Source organism: Salmo salar, chromosome 27 (assembly GCF_965601325.2).
Source record: "Salmo salar chromosome 27, fSalSal1, whole genome shotgun sequence".
NCBI classification, from domain to species: Eukaryota; Metazoa; Chordata; class Actinopteri; order Salmoniformes; family Salmonidae; genus Salmo; species Salmo salar.
The window spans coordinates 16,841,937-16,856,422 of NC_138317.1; the positions used below are offsets into that span (position 1 = coordinate 16,841,937).

At 38.1% G+C, this 14,486-nt stretch overlaps 17 non-coding genes across 17 annotated transcripts; all 17 read right to left on the bottom strand.

The window, feature by feature from the left end:
* Positions 1-376: 376 nt before the first annotated feature.
* Positions 377-459, bottom strand: trnal-uaa (transfer RNA leucine (anticodon UAA)). The gene has a single exon. It is a non-coding gene; the product is annotated as a tRNA-Leu (tRNA).
* A 747-nt stretch (positions 460-1,206) lies between these two features.
* On the bottom strand, positions 1,207-1,289 carry trnal-uaa (transfer RNA leucine (anticodon UAA)). Its single transcript has one exon. It is a non-coding gene; the product is annotated as a tRNA-Leu (tRNA).
* Positions 1,290-2,036: 747 nt separating this feature from the next.
* On the bottom strand, positions 2,037-2,119 carry trnal-caa (transfer RNA leucine (anticodon CAA)). The gene has a single exon. It is a non-coding gene; the product is annotated as a tRNA-Leu (tRNA).
* Positions 2,120-2,868: 749 nt separating this feature from the next.
* trnal-uaa (transfer RNA leucine (anticodon UAA)) lies at positions 2,869-2,951 on the bottom strand. Its single transcript has one exon. It is a non-coding gene; the product is annotated as a tRNA-Leu (tRNA).
* A 747-nt stretch (positions 2,952-3,698) lies between these two features.
* Positions 3,699-3,781, bottom strand: trnal-caa (transfer RNA leucine (anticodon CAA)). The gene has a single exon. It is a non-coding gene; the product is annotated as a tRNA-Leu (tRNA).
* Positions 3,782-4,530: 749 nt separating this feature from the next.
* Positions 4,531-4,613, bottom strand: trnal-uaa (transfer RNA leucine (anticodon UAA)). The gene has a single exon. It is a non-coding gene; the product is annotated as a tRNA-Leu (tRNA).
* A 747-nt stretch (positions 4,614-5,360) lies between these two features.
* On the bottom strand, positions 5,361-5,443 carry trnal-caa (transfer RNA leucine (anticodon CAA)). Its single transcript has one exon. It is a non-coding gene; the product is annotated as a tRNA-Leu (tRNA).
* A 748-nt stretch (positions 5,444-6,191) lies between these two features.
* On the bottom strand, positions 6,192-6,274 carry trnal-uaa (transfer RNA leucine (anticodon UAA)). Its single transcript has one exon. It is a non-coding gene; the product is annotated as a tRNA-Leu (tRNA).
* A 746-nt stretch (positions 6,275-7,020) lies between these two features.
* Positions 7,021-7,103, bottom strand: trnal-caa (transfer RNA leucine (anticodon CAA)). Its single transcript has one exon. It is a non-coding gene; the product is annotated as a tRNA-Leu (tRNA).
* Positions 7,104-7,850: 747 nt separating this feature from the next.
* On the bottom strand, positions 7,851-7,933 carry trnal-uaa (transfer RNA leucine (anticodon UAA)). The gene has a single exon. It is a non-coding gene; the product is annotated as a tRNA-Leu (tRNA).
* A 747-nt stretch (positions 7,934-8,680) lies between these two features.
* Positions 8,681-8,763, bottom strand: trnal-uaa (transfer RNA leucine (anticodon UAA)). Its single transcript has one exon. It is a non-coding gene; the product is annotated as a tRNA-Leu (tRNA).
* Positions 8,764-9,510: 747 nt separating this feature from the next.
* trnal-caa (transfer RNA leucine (anticodon CAA)) lies at positions 9,511-9,593 on the bottom strand. Its single transcript has one exon. It is a non-coding gene; the product is annotated as a tRNA-Leu (tRNA).
* Positions 9,594-10,341: 748 nt separating this feature from the next.
* On the bottom strand, positions 10,342-10,424 carry trnal-uaa (transfer RNA leucine (anticodon UAA)). Its single transcript has one exon. It is a non-coding gene; the product is annotated as a tRNA-Leu (tRNA).
* Positions 10,425-11,170: 746 nt separating this feature from the next.
* trnal-caa (transfer RNA leucine (anticodon CAA)) lies at positions 11,171-11,253 on the bottom strand. The gene has a single exon. It is a non-coding gene; the product is annotated as a tRNA-Leu (tRNA).
* A 747-nt stretch (positions 11,254-12,000) lies between these two features.
* Positions 12,001-12,083, bottom strand: trnal-uaa (transfer RNA leucine (anticodon UAA)). The gene has a single exon. It is a non-coding gene; the product is annotated as a tRNA-Leu (tRNA).
* Positions 12,084-12,830: 747 nt separating this feature from the next.
* Positions 12,831-12,913, bottom strand: trnal-uaa (transfer RNA leucine (anticodon UAA)). The gene has a single exon. It is a non-coding gene; the product is annotated as a tRNA-Leu (tRNA).
* A 747-nt stretch (positions 12,914-13,660) lies between these two features.
* On the bottom strand, positions 13,661-13,743 carry trnal-caa (transfer RNA leucine (anticodon CAA)). The gene has a single exon. It is a non-coding gene; the product is annotated as a tRNA-Leu (tRNA).
* Between the last annotated feature and the right edge of the window lie 743 nt (positions 13,744-14,486).

Below are 14,486 nucleotides of genomic sequence, written 5' to 3' on the forward strand. Positions count from 1 at the left end.
GATTTTTATTCCAACGTCAAAACCACTCAGCCATCCTGGTGTAAATAAAGTACGATCAAGATCCCAGTGAAATTGGAATGAGGAGCACACAGTCAGTTTTTTTGGCTTTGAGCCAGACAATATCTAAACGAGACTTGTTGACATCCAAATCAAACTTAATACAAGAATGGGGTTTCGAAGCAAGAAGAACATCAATTGAGTTGATAATGACTCTAACACCTTAACCACTCAGCCATTTTTTGTGTTTTTAAAGGATAAACACTTGCTGAGTCAAGTCGGAATATGGGAAACAAAGTCAATTCTTTCAGCTTTGATCCAAACAAATTTCCAATGAGTGGAAGGACAATTGACAAAATCCAAATCAAAGACTAACTTCTACCAGGAGTGGGGTTCGAACCAACGAGGACATATGTCCATTGGATCTTAAGTCCAACGGCTTAACCTCTCGGCCATCCTGGTGTAAAGAACACAACATCAAGGGCCCAGTCAAAATGGAATAAGGAGCACACAGTCAGATTTTTTGCCTTTGATCCAGACAATATGTAAATGAAACTTGATTACATCCAAATCAAACGTTCTACCAGATGTAGATTTCGAACGAACAAGAACATTTTAATTTTGATCATGAGTCTAACGCCTTAAACACACTGCCATCCAGGTGTTTCTAAAAGATTAACAAGAGCTGAGTCAAAATGGAAGAACTTTTCATTGTCATTTCTTTCAGATTCGATCCACGCTAAATGTAAAAGAGTGAAAGGAGGGTTGATTACATCCAAAGTAAACTTTTTCCAGGAATGGGGTTGGTACCCACAAGAACATACTGTTCATTGGACTTTAATTCCAATGTCTAAACCACTCAGCCATCCTGGTGTAAATAAAATACGATCAAGATCCCTGTGAAATTGGAATGAGGTGCACACAGTCAGTTATTTTGGCTTTGAGCCAGACAATATCTAAACGAGACTTGTTGACATCCAAATCAAACTTAATACAAGAATGGGGTTTCGAAGCAAAAAGTATAACAATTAAGTTGATAATGACTCTAACACCCTAACCACTCAGCCATCTTTTGTGTTTTTAATTTATAAACACTTGCTGAGTCAAGTCGGAATATGGGAAACAAAGTGAATTCTTTCAACTTTGATCCAAACAAATTTCCAATGAGTGGAAGGACAATTGACAAAATGCAAATCAAAGACAAACTTCTACCAGGAGTGGGGTTCGAACCCATGAGGACATTTGTCCATTGGATCTTAAGTCCAACGCCTTAACCTCTCGGCCATCCTGGTGTAAAGGACACAAAATCAAGGGCCCAGTCAAAATGGAATAAGGAGCACACAGTCAGATTTTTTGGCTTTGCTCCAGACAATATGTAAATGAAACTTGATTACATCCAAATCAAACGTTCTACCAGATGTAGATTTCGAACCAACAAGAACATTTTAATTTCGATCATGAGTCTAACGCCTTAACCACACTGCCATCCAGGTGTTTCTAAAAGATTAACAAGAGCTGAGTCAAAATGGAAGAACTTTTCATTGTCATTTCTTTCAGATTCGATCCACGCTAAATGTAAAAGAGTGAAAGGAGGGTTGATTACATCCAAAGTAAACTTTTTCCAGGAATGGGGTTGGTACCCACAAGAACATACTGTTCATTGGACTTTAATTCCAATGTCTAAACCACTCAGCCATCCTGGTGTAAATAGAGTACGATCAAGAGACCAGTGAAATTGGAATGAGGAGCACACAGTCAGTTTTTTTGGCTTTGAGCCAGACAATATCTAAACGAGACTTGTTGACATCCAAATCAAACATAATACAAGAATAGGGTTTCGAAGCAAGAAGAAGAACAATTGAGTTGATAATGACTCTAACACCCTAAACGCTCAGCCATCTTTTGTGTTTTTAAAGGATAAACACTTGCTGAGTCAAGTCAGAATATGGGAAACAAAGTCAATTTTTTCAGCTTTGATTCAAACAAATTTCCAATGAGTGAAAGGTAAATTGATAACGTTCAAATCAAAGATGAACTTCTACCAGGAGTGGGGATCGAACCCACGAGGACATATGTCCATTAGATCTTGAGTGCAACGCCTTAACCTCTCGGCCATCCTGGTGTAAAGAGCACATAATCAAGGGCCCAGTCAAAATGGAATAAGGAGCACACAGTCAGATCTTTTGGCTTTGATCCAGACAATATGTAAATAAAACTTGACTACATCCAAATCAAACGTTCTACCAGATGTAGGTTTCTTACCAACAAGAACATTTTTATTTCGATCATGATTCTAATGCCTTTAACACACTGCCATCCAGGTGTTTCTAAAAGATTAACAAGAGCTGAGTCAAAATGGAAGAACTTGTCATAGTCATTTCTTTCAGATTTGATCCCCGCTAAACGTAAATGAGTGAAAGGAGGGTTGATTATATCTAAAGTAAACTTTTTCGAGGAATGGGGTTTGAACCCATGAGAACATACTGTTCATTGGATTTTTATTCCAACGTCAAAACCACTCAGTCATCCTGGTGTAAATAAAGTACGATCAAGATCCCAGTGAAATTGGAATGAGGAGCACACAGTCAGTTATTTTGACATTGAGCCAGACAATATCTAAAGGAGACTTGTTGACATCCAAATCAAACTTAATACAAGAATGGGGTTTCGAAGCAAAAAGAATAACAATTAAGTTGATAATGACTCTAACACCCTAACCACTCAGCCATCTTTTGTGTGTTTAAAATTTATAAACACTTGCTGAGTGAAGTCGGAATATGGGAAACAAAGTGAATTCTTTCAGCTTTGATCCAAACAAATTTCCAATGAGTGGAAGGACAATTGACAAAATCCAAATCAAAGACAAACTTCTACCAGGAGTGGGGTTCGAACCCACGAGGACATTTGTCCATTGGATCTTAAGTCCAACGCCTTAACCTCTCGGCCATCCTGGTGTAAAGAACTCAAAATCAAGGGCCCAGTCAAAATGGAATAAGGAGCACACAGTCAGATTTTTTGGCTTTGATCCAGACAATATGTAAATGAAACTTGATTACATCCAAATCAAACGTTCTACCAGATGTAGATTTCGAACCAACAAGAACATTTTAATTTCGATCATGAGTCTAACGCCTTAACCACACTGCCATCCAGGTGTTTCTAAAAGATTAACAAGAGCTGAGTCAAAATGGAAGAACTTTTCATTGTCATTTCTTTCAGATTCGATCCACGCTAAATGTAAAAGAGTGAAAGGAGGGTTGATTACATCCAAAGTAAACTTTTTCCAGGAATGGGGTTGGTACCCACAAGAACATACTGTTCATTGGACTTTAATTCCAATGTCTAAACCACTCAGCCATCCTGGTGTAAATAGAGTACGATCAAGAGACCAGTGAAATTGGAATGAGGAGCACACAGTCAGTTTTTTTGGCTTTGAGCCAGACAATATCTAAACGAGACTTGTTGACATCCAAATCAAACTTAATACAAGAATAGGGTTTCGAAGCAAGAAGAAGAACAATTAAGTTGATAATGACTCTAACACCCTAAACGCTCAGCCATCTTTTGTGTTTTTAAAGGATAAACACTTGCTGAGTCAAGTCAGAATATGGGAAACAAATTCAATTTTTTCAGCTTTGATTCAAACAAATTTCCAATGAGTGAAAGGTAAATTGATAACGTTCAAATCAAAGATGAACTTCTACCAGGAGTGGGGATCGAACCCACGAGGACATATGTCCATTAGATCTTGAGTCCAACGCCTTAACCTCTCGGCCATCCTGGTGTAAAGAGCACATAATCAAGGGCCCAGTCAAAATGGAATAAGGAGCACACAGTCAGATCTTTTGGCTTTGATCCAGACAATATGTAAATAAAACTTGACTACATCCAAATCAAACGTTCTACCAGATGTAGGTTTCTTACCAACAAGAACATTTTTATTTCGATCATGATTCTAATGCCTTTAACACACTGCCATCCAGGTGTTTCTAAAAGATTAACAAGAGCTGAGTCAAAATGGAAGAACTTGTCATAGTCATTTCTTTCAGATTTGATCCCCGCTAAACGTAAATGAGTGAAAGGAGGGTTGATTATATCTAAAGTAAACTTTTTCGAGGAATGGGGTTTGTACCCATGAGAACATACTGTTCATTGGATTTTTATTCCAACGTCAAAACCACTCAGTCATCCTGGTGTAAATAAAGTACGATCAAGATCCCAGTGAAATTGGAATGAGGAGCACACAGTCAGTTATTTTGACATTGAGCCAGACAATATCTAAAGGAGACTTGTTGACATCCAAATCAAACTTAATACAAGAATGGGGTTTCGAAGCAAAAAGAATAACAATTAAGTTGATAATGACTCTAACACCCTAACCACTCAGCCATCTTTTGTGTGTTTAAAATTTATAAACACTTGCTGAGTGAAGTCGGAATATGGGAAACAAAGTGAATTCTTTCAGCTTTGATCCAAACAAATTTCCAATGAGTGGAAGGACAATTGACAAAATCCAAATCAAAGACAAACTTCTACCAGGAGTGGGGTTCGAAACCACGAGGACATATGTCCATTGGATCTTAAGTCCAACGCCTTAACCTCTCGGCCATCCTGGTGTAAAGAACACAAAATCAAGGGCCCAGTCAAAATGGAATAAGGAGCACACAGTCAGATTTTTTGGCTTTGATCCAGACAATATGTAAATGAAACTTGATTACATCCAAATCAAACGTTCTACCAGATGTAGATTTCGAACCAACAAGAACATTTTAATTTCGATCATGAGTCTAACGCCTTAACCACACTGCCATCCAGGTGTTTCTAAAAGATTAACAAGAGCTGAGTCAAAATGGAAGAACTTTTCATTGTCATTTCTTTCAGATTCGATCCACGCTAAATGTAAAAGAGTGAAAGGAGGGTTGATTACATCCAAAGTAAACTTTTTCCAGGAATGGGGTTGGTACCCACAAGAACATACTGTTCATTGGACTTTAATTCCAATGTCTAAACCACTCAGCCATCCTGGTGTAAATAGAGTACGATCAAGAGACCAGTGAAATTGGAATGAGGAGCACACAGTCAGTTTTTTTGGCTTTGAGCCAGACAATATCTAAACGAGACTTGTTGACATCCAAATCAAACTTAATACAAGAAAAGGGTTTCGAAGCAAGAAGAAGAACAATTGAGTTGATAATGACTCTAACACCTTAACAACTCAGCCATCTTTTGTGTTTTTAAAGGATAAACACTTGCTGAGTCAAGTCAGAATATGGGAAACAAAGTCAATTTTTTCAGCTTTGATTCAAACAAATTTCGAATGAGTGAAAGGTAAATTGATAACGTTCAAATCAAAGACGAACTTCTACCAGGAGTGGGGATCGAACCCACGAGGACATATGTCCATTAGATCTTGAGTACAACGCCTTAACCTCTCGGCCATCCTGGTGTAAAGAGCACATAATCAAGGGCCCAGTCAAAATGGAATAAGGAGCACACAGTCAGATCTTTTGGCTTTGATCCAGACAATATGTAAATAAAACTTGACTACATCCAAATCAAATGTTCTGCCAGATGTAGGTTTCTTACCAACAATTATTTTTTTATTTCGATCATGAGTCTAACGCCTTTAACACACTGCCATCCAGGTGTTTCTAAAAGATTAACAAGAGCTGTGTCAAAATGGAAGAACTTGTCATAGTCATTTCTTTCAGATTTGATCCACGCTAAATGTAAACGAGTGAAAGGAGGTCTGTTTACATCCAAAGTAAACTTTTCCCAGGAATGGGGTTGGTACCGAAGAGAACATACTGTTCATTGGATTTTTATTCCAACGTCAAAACCACTCAGCCATCCTGGTGTAAATAAAATGACGATCAAGATCCCAGTGAAATTGGAATGAGGTGCACACAGTCAGTTATTTTGGCTTTGAGCCAGACAATATCTAAACGAGACTTGTTGACATCCAAATCAAACTTAATACAAGAATGGGGTTTCGAAGCAAAAAGTATAACAATTAAGTTGATAATGACTCTAACACCCTAACCACTCAGCCATCTTTTGTGTTTTTAATTTATAAACACTTGCTGAGTCAAGTCGGAATATGGGAAACAAAGTGAATTCTTTCAACTTTGATCCAAACAAATTTCCAATGAGTGGAAGGACAATTGACAAAATGCAAATCAAAGACAAACTTCTACCAGGAGTGGGGTTCGAACCCACGAGGACATTTGTCCATTGGATCTTAAGTCCAACGCCTTAACCTCTCGGCCATCCTGGTGTAAAGAACACAAAATCAAGGGCCCAGTCAAAATGGAATAAGGAGCACACAGTCAGATTTTTTGGCTTTGCTCCAGACAATATGTAAATGAAACTTGATTACATCCAAATCAAACGTTCTACCAGATGTAGATTTCGAACCAACAAGAACATTTTAATTTCGATCATGAGTCTAACGCCTTAACCACACTGCCATCCAGGTGTTTCTAAAAGATTAACAAGAGCTGAGTCAAAATGGAAGAACTTTTCATTGTCATTTCTTTCAGATTCGATCCACGCTAAATGTAAAAGAGTGAAAGGAGGGTTGATTACATCCAAAGTAAACTTTTTCCAGGAATGGGGTTGGTACCCACAAGAACATACTGTTCATTGGACTTTAATTCCAATGTCTAAACCACTCAGCCATCCTGGTGTAAATAGAGTACGATCAAGAGACCAGTGAAATTGGAATGAGGAGCACACAGTCAGTTTTTTTGGCTTTGAGCCAGACAATATCTAAACGAGACTTGTTGACATCCAAATCAAACTTAATACAAGAAAAGGGTTTCGAAGCAAGAAGAAGAACAATTAAGTTGATAATGACTCTAACACCCTAAACGCTCAGCTATCTTTTGTGTTTTTAAAGGATAAACACTTGCTGAGTCAAGTCAGAATATGGGAGACAAAGTCAATTCTTTCAGCTTTGATCCAAACAAATTTCCAATGAGTGAAAGGTCAATTGATAACATCCAAATCAAAGACAACTTCTACCAGGAGTGGGGATCGAACCCACGAGGACATATGTCCATTAGATCTTGAGTCCAACTCCTTAACCTCTCGGCCATCCTGGTGTAAAGAGCACAAAATCAAAGGCCCAGTCAAAATGGAATAAGGAGCACACAGTCAGATCTTTTGGGTTTGATCCAGACAATATGTAAATAAAACTTGACTACATCCAAATCAAACGTTCTGCCAGATGTAGGTTTCTTACAAACAATAATTGTTTTATTTCGATCATGAGTCTAACGCCTTTAACACACTGCCATCCAGGTGTTTCTAAAAGATTAACAAGAGCTGAGTCAAAATGGAAGAACTTGTCATAGTCATTTCTTTCAGATTTGATCCACGCTAAATGTAAATGAGTGAAAGGAGGGCTGTTTACATCCAAAGTCAACTTTTTCCAGGAATGGGGTTGGTACCCATGAGAACATACTGTTCATTGGATTTTTATTCCAACGTCAAAACCACTCAGCCATCCTGGTGTAAATAAAGTACGATCAAGATCCCAGTGAAATTGGAATGAGGAGCACACAGTCAGTTATTTTGGCTTTGAGCCAGACAATATCTAAACGAGACTTGTTGACATCCAAATCAAACTTAATACAAGAATGGGGTTTCGAAGCAAGAAGAACATCAATTGAGTTGATAATGACTCTAACACCTTAACCACTCAGCCATCTTTTGTGTTTTTAAAGGATAAACACTTGCTGAGTCAAGTCGGAATATGGGAAACAAAGTCAATTCTTTCAGCTTTGATCCAAACAAATTTCCAATGAGTGGAAGGACAATTGACAAAATCCAAATCAAAGACTAACTTCTACCAGGAGTGGGGTTCGAACCAATGAGGACATATGTCCATTGGATGTTAAGTCCAACGCCTTAACCTCTCGGCCATCCTGGTGTAAAGAACACAACATCAAGGGCCCAGTCAAAATGGAATAAGGAGCACACAGTCAGATTTTTTGCCTTTGATCCAGACAATATGTAAATGAAACTTGATTACATCCAAATCAAACGTTCTGCCAGATGTAGATTTCGAACCAACAAGAACATTTTAATTTTGATCATGAGTCTAACGCCTTAAACAAACTGCCATCCAGGTGTTTCTAAAAGATTAACAAGAGCTGAGTCAAAATGGAAGAACTTTTCATTGTTATTTCTTTCAGATTCGATCCACGCTAAATGTAAAAGAGTGAAAGGAGGGTTGATTACATCCAAAGTAAACTTTTTCGAGGAATGGGGTTGGTACCCACAAGAACATACTGTTCATTGGACTTTAATTCCAATGTCTAAACCACTCAGCCATCCTGGTGTAAATAGAGTACGATCAAGAGCCCAAGGAAATTGGAATGAGGAGCACACAGTCAGTTTTTTTGGCTTTGAGCCAGACAATATCTAAACGAGACTTGTTGACATCCAAATCAAACTTAATACAAGAATAGGGTTTCGAAGCAAGAAGAACAACAATTGAGTTGATAATGACTCTAACACCTTAACCACTCAGCCATCTTTTGTGTTTTTAAAGGATAAACACTTGCAGAGTCAAGTCGGAATATGGGAAACAAAGTCAATTCTTTCAGCTTTGATCCAAAAAAGTGTCCAATGAGTGAAAGGTCAATTGATAACATCTGAATCAAAGACAAACTTCTACCAGGAGTGGGGATCGAACCCACGAGGACATATGTCCATTGGATCTTAAGTCCAACGCCTTAACCTCTCGGCCATCCTGGTGTAAAGATCACAACATCAAGGGCCCAGTCAAAATGGAATAAGGAGCACACAGTCAGATTTTTTGCCTTTGATCCAGACAATATGTAAATGAAACTTGACTACATCCAAATCAAACGTTCTACCAGATGTAGGTTTCGAACCAACAAGAACATTTTAATTTTGATCAAGAGTCTAACGCCTTAAACACACTTCCATCCAGGTGTTTCTAAAAGATTAACAAGAGCTGAGTCAAAATGGAAGAACTTTTCATTGTCATTTCTTTCAGATTCGATCCACGCTAAATGTAAAAGAGTGAAAGGAGGGTTGATTACATCCAAAGTAAACTTTTTCCAGGAATGGGGTTGGTACCCACAAGAACATACTGTTCATTGGACTTTAATTCCAATGTCTAAACCACTCAGCCATCCTGGTGTAAATAGAGTACGATCAAGAGCCCAGTGAAATTGGAATGAGGAGCACACAGTCAGTTTTTTTGGCTTTGAGCCAGACAATATCTAAACGAGACTTGTTGACATCCAAATCAAACTTAATACAAGAATAGGGTTTCGAAGCAAGAAGAACAACAATTGAGTTGATAATGACTCTAACACCTTAACCACTCAGCCATCTTTTGTGTTTTTAAAGGATAAACACTTGCTGAGTCAAGTCAGAATATGGGAAACAAATTCAATTTTTTCAGCTTTGATTCAAACAAATTTCCAATGAGTGAAAGGTAAATTGATAACGTTCAAATCAAAGATGAACTTCTACCAGGAGTGGGGATCGAACCCACGAGGACATATGTCCATTAGATCTTGAGTCCAACGCCTTAACCTCTCGGCCATCCTGGTGTAAAGAGCACATAATCAAGGGCCCAGTCAAAATGGAATAAGGAGCACACAGTCAGATCTTTTGGCTTTGATCCAGACAATATGTAAATAAAACTTGACTACATCCAAATCAAACGTTCTACCAGATGTAGGTTTCTTACCAACAAGAACATTTTTATTTCGATCATGATTCTAATGCCTTTAACACACTGCCATCCAGGTGTTTCTAAAAGATTAACAAGAGCTGAGTCAAAATGGAAGAACTTGTCATAGTCATTTCTTTCAGATTTGATCCCCGCTAAACGTAAATGAGTGAAAGGAGGGTTGATTATATCTAAAGTAAACTTTTTCGAGGAATGGGGTTTGTACCCATGAGAACATACTGTTCATTGGATTTTTATTCCAACGTCAAAACCACTCAGTCATCCTGGTGTAAATAAAGTACGATCAAGATCCCAGTGAAATTGGAATGAGGAGCACACAGTCAGTTATTTTGACATTGAGCCAGACAATATCTAAAGGAGACTTGTTGACATCCAAATCAAACTTAATACAAGAATGGGGTTTCGAAGCAAAAAGTATACACAATTAAGTTGATAATGACTCTAACACCCTAACCACTCAGCCATCTTTTGTGTTTTTAATTTATAAACACTTGCTGAGTCAAGTCGGAATATGGGAAACAAAGTGAATTCTTTCAGCTTTGATCCAAACAAATTTCCAATGAGTGGAAGGACAATTGACAAAATCCAAATCAAAGACAAACTTCTACCAGGAGTGGGGTTCGAACCCACGAGGACATTTGTCCATTGGATCTTAAGTCCAACGCCTTAACCTCTCGGCCATCCTGGTGTAAAGAACACAAAATCAAGGGCCCAGTCAAAATGGAATAAGGAGCACACAGTCAGATTTTTTGGCTTTGATCCAGACAATATGTAAATGAAACTTGATTACATCCAAATCAAACGTTCTACCAGATGTAGATTTCGAACCAACAAGAACATTTTAATTTCGATCATGAGTCTAACGCCTTAACCACACTGCCATCCAGGTGTTTCTAAAAGATTAACAAGAGCTGAGTCAAAATGGAAGAACTTTTCATTGTCATTTCTTTCAGATTCGATCCACGCTAAATGTAAAAGAGTGAAAGGAGGGTTGATTACATCCAAAGTAAACTTTTTCCAGGAATGGGGTTGGTACCCACAAGAACATACTGTTCATTGGACTTTAATTCCAATGTCTAAACCACTCAGCCATCCTGGTGTAAATAGAGTACGATCAAGAGACCAGTGAAATTGGAATGAGGAGCACACAGTCAGTTTTTTTGGCTTTGAGCCAGACAATATCTAAACGAGACTTGTTGACATCCAAATCAAACTTAATACAAGAATAGGGTTTCGAAGCAAGAAGAAGAACAATTGAGTTGATAATGACTCTAACACCCTAAACGCTCAGCCATCTTTTGTGTTTTTAAAGGATAAACACTTGCTGAGTCAAGTCAGAATATGGGAAACAAAGTCAATTCTTTCAGCTTTGATCCAAACAAATTTCCAATGAGTGAAAGGTCAATTGATAACATCCAAATCAAAGACAACTTCTACCAGGAGTGGGGATCGAACCCACGAGGACATATGTCCATTAGATCTTGAGTCCAACTCCTTAACCTCTCGGCCATCCTGGTGTAAAGAGCACAAAATCAAAGGCCCAGTCAAAATGGAATAAGGAGCACACAGTCAGATCTTTTGGGTTTGATCCAGACAATATGTAAATAAAACTTGACTACATCCAAATCAAACGTTCTGCCAGATGTAGGTTTCTTACAAACAATAATTGTTTTATTTCGATCATGAGTCTAACGCCTTTAACACACTGCCATCCAGGTGTTTCTAAAAGATTAACAAGAGCTGAGTCAAAATGGAAGAACTTGTCATAGTCATTTCTTTCAGATTTGATCCACGCTAAATGTAAATGAGTGAAAGGAGGGCTGTTTACATCCAAAGTCAACTTTTTCCAGGAATGGGGTTGGTACCCATGAGAACATACTGTTCATTGGATTTTTATTCCAACGTCAAAACCACTCAGCCATCCTGGTGTAAATAAAGTACGATCAAGATCCCAGTGAAATTGGAATGAGGAGCACACAGTCAGTTATTTTGGCTTTGAGCCAGACAATATCTAAACGAGACTTGTTGACATCCAAATCAAACTTAATACAAGAATGGGGTTTCGAAGCAAGAAGAACATCAATTGAGTTGATAATGACTCTAACACCTTAACCACTCAGCCATCTTTTGTGTTTTTAAAGGATAAACACTTGCTGAGTCAAGTCGGAATATGGGAAACAAAGTCAATTCTTTCAGCTTTGATCCAAACAAATTTCCAATGAGTGGAAGGACAATTGACAAAATCCAAATCAAAGACTAACTTCTACCAGGAGTGGGGTTCGAACCAATGAGGACATATGTCCATTGGATGTTAAGTCCAACGCCTTAACCTCTCGGCCATCCTGGTGTAAAGAACACAACATCAAGGGCCCAGTCAAAATGGAATAAGGAGCACACAGTCAGATTTTTTGCCTTTGATCCAGACAATATGTAAATGAAACTTGATTACATCCAAATCAAACGTTCTGCCAGATGTAGATTTCGAACCAACAAGAACATTTTAATTTTGATCATGAGTCTAACGCCTTAAACAAACTGCCATCCAGGTGTTTCTAAAAGATTAACAAGAGCTGAGTCAAAATGGAAGAACTTTTCATTGTTATTTCTTTCAGATTCGATCCACGCTAAATGTAAAAGAGTGAAAGGAGGGTTGATTACATCCAAAGTAAACTTTTTCGAGGAATGGGGTTGGTACCCACAAGAACATACTGTTCATTGGACTTTAATTCCAATGTCTAAACCACTCAGCCATCCTGGTGTAAATAGAGTACGATCAAGAGCCCAAGGAAATTGGAATGAGGAGCACACAGTCAGTTTTTTTGGCTTTGAGCCAGACAATATCTAAACGAGACTTGTTGACATCCAAATCAAACTTAATACAAGAATAGGGTTTCGAAGCAAGAAGAACAACAATTGAGTTGATAATGACTCTAACACCTTAACCACTCAGCCATCTTTTGTGTTTTTAAAGGATAAACACTTGCAGAGTCAAGTCGGAATATGGGAAACAAAGTCAATTCTTTCAGCTTTGATCCAAAAAAGTGTCCAATGAGTGAAAGGTCAATTGATAACATCTGAATCAAAGACAAACTTCTACCAGGAGTGGGGATCGAACCCACGAGGACATATGTCCATTGGATCTTAAGTCCAACGCCTTAACCTCTCGGCCATCCTGGTGTAAAGATCACAACATCAAGGGCCCAGTCAAAATGGAATAAGGAGCACACAGTCAGATTTTTTGCCTTTGATCCAGACAATATGTAAATGAAACTTGACTACATCCAAATCAAACGTTCTACCAGATGTAGGTTTCGAACCAACAAGAACATTTTAATTTTGATCAAGAGTCTAACGCCTTAAACACACTTCCATCCAGGTGTTTCTAAAAGATTAACAAGAGCTGAGTCAAAATGGAAGAACTTTTCATTGTCATTTCTTTCAGATTCGATCCACGCTAAATGTAAAAGAGTGAAAGGAGGGTTGATTACATCCAAAGTAAACTTTTTCCAGGAATGGGGTTGGTACCCACAAGAACATACTGTTCATTGGACTTTAATTCCAATGTCTAAACCACTCAGCCATCCTGGTGTAAATAGAGTACGATCAAGAGCCCAGTGAAATTGGAATGAGGAGCACACAGTCAGTTTTTTTGGCTTTGAGCCAGACAATATCTAAACGAGACTTGTTGACATCCAAATCAAACTTAATACAAGAATAGGGTTTCGAAGCAAGAAGAACAACAATTGAGTTGATAATGACTCTAACACCTTAACCACTCAGCCATCTTTTGTGTTTTTAAAGGATAAACACTTGCTGAGTCAAGTCAGAATATGGGAAACAAATTCAATTTTTTCAGCTTTGATTCAAACAAATTTCCAATGAGTGAAAGGTAAATTGATAACGTTCAAATCAAAGATGAACTTCTACCAGGAGTGGGGATCGAACCCACGAGGACATATGTCCATTAGATCTTGAGTCCAACGCCTTAACCTCTCGGCCATCCTGGTGTAAAGAGCACATAATCAAGGGCCCAGTCAAAATGGAATAAGGAGCACACAGTCAGATCTTTTGGCTTTGATCCAGACAATATGTAAATAAAACTTGACTACATCCAAATCAAACGTTCTACCAGATGTAGGTTTCTTACCAACAAGAACATTTTTATTTCGATCATGATTCTAATGCCTTTAACACACTGCCATCCAGGTGTTTCTAAAAGATTAACAAGAGCTGAGTCAAAATGGAAGAACTTGTCATAGTCATTTCTTTCAGATTTGATCCCCGCTAAACGTAAATGAGTGAAAGGAGGGTTGATTATATCTAAAGTAAACTTTTTCGAGGAATGGGGTTTGTACCCATGAGAACATACTGTTCATTGGATTTTTATTCCAACGTCAAAACCACTCAGTCATCCTGGTGTAAATAAAGTACGATCAAGATCCCAGTGAAATTGGAATGAGGAGCACACAGTCAGTTATTTTGACATTGAGCCAGACAATATCTAAAGGAGACTTGTTGACATCCAAATCAAACTTAATACAAGAATGGGGTTTCGAAGCAAGAAGAACATCAATTGAGTTGATAATGACTCTAACACCTTAACCACTCAGCCATCTTTTGTGTTTTTAAAGGATTAACACTTGCTGAGTCAAGTCGGAATATGGGAAACAAAGTCAATTCTTTCAGCTTTGATCCAAACAAATTTCCAATGAGTGGAAGGACAATTGACAAAATCCAAATCAAAGACTAA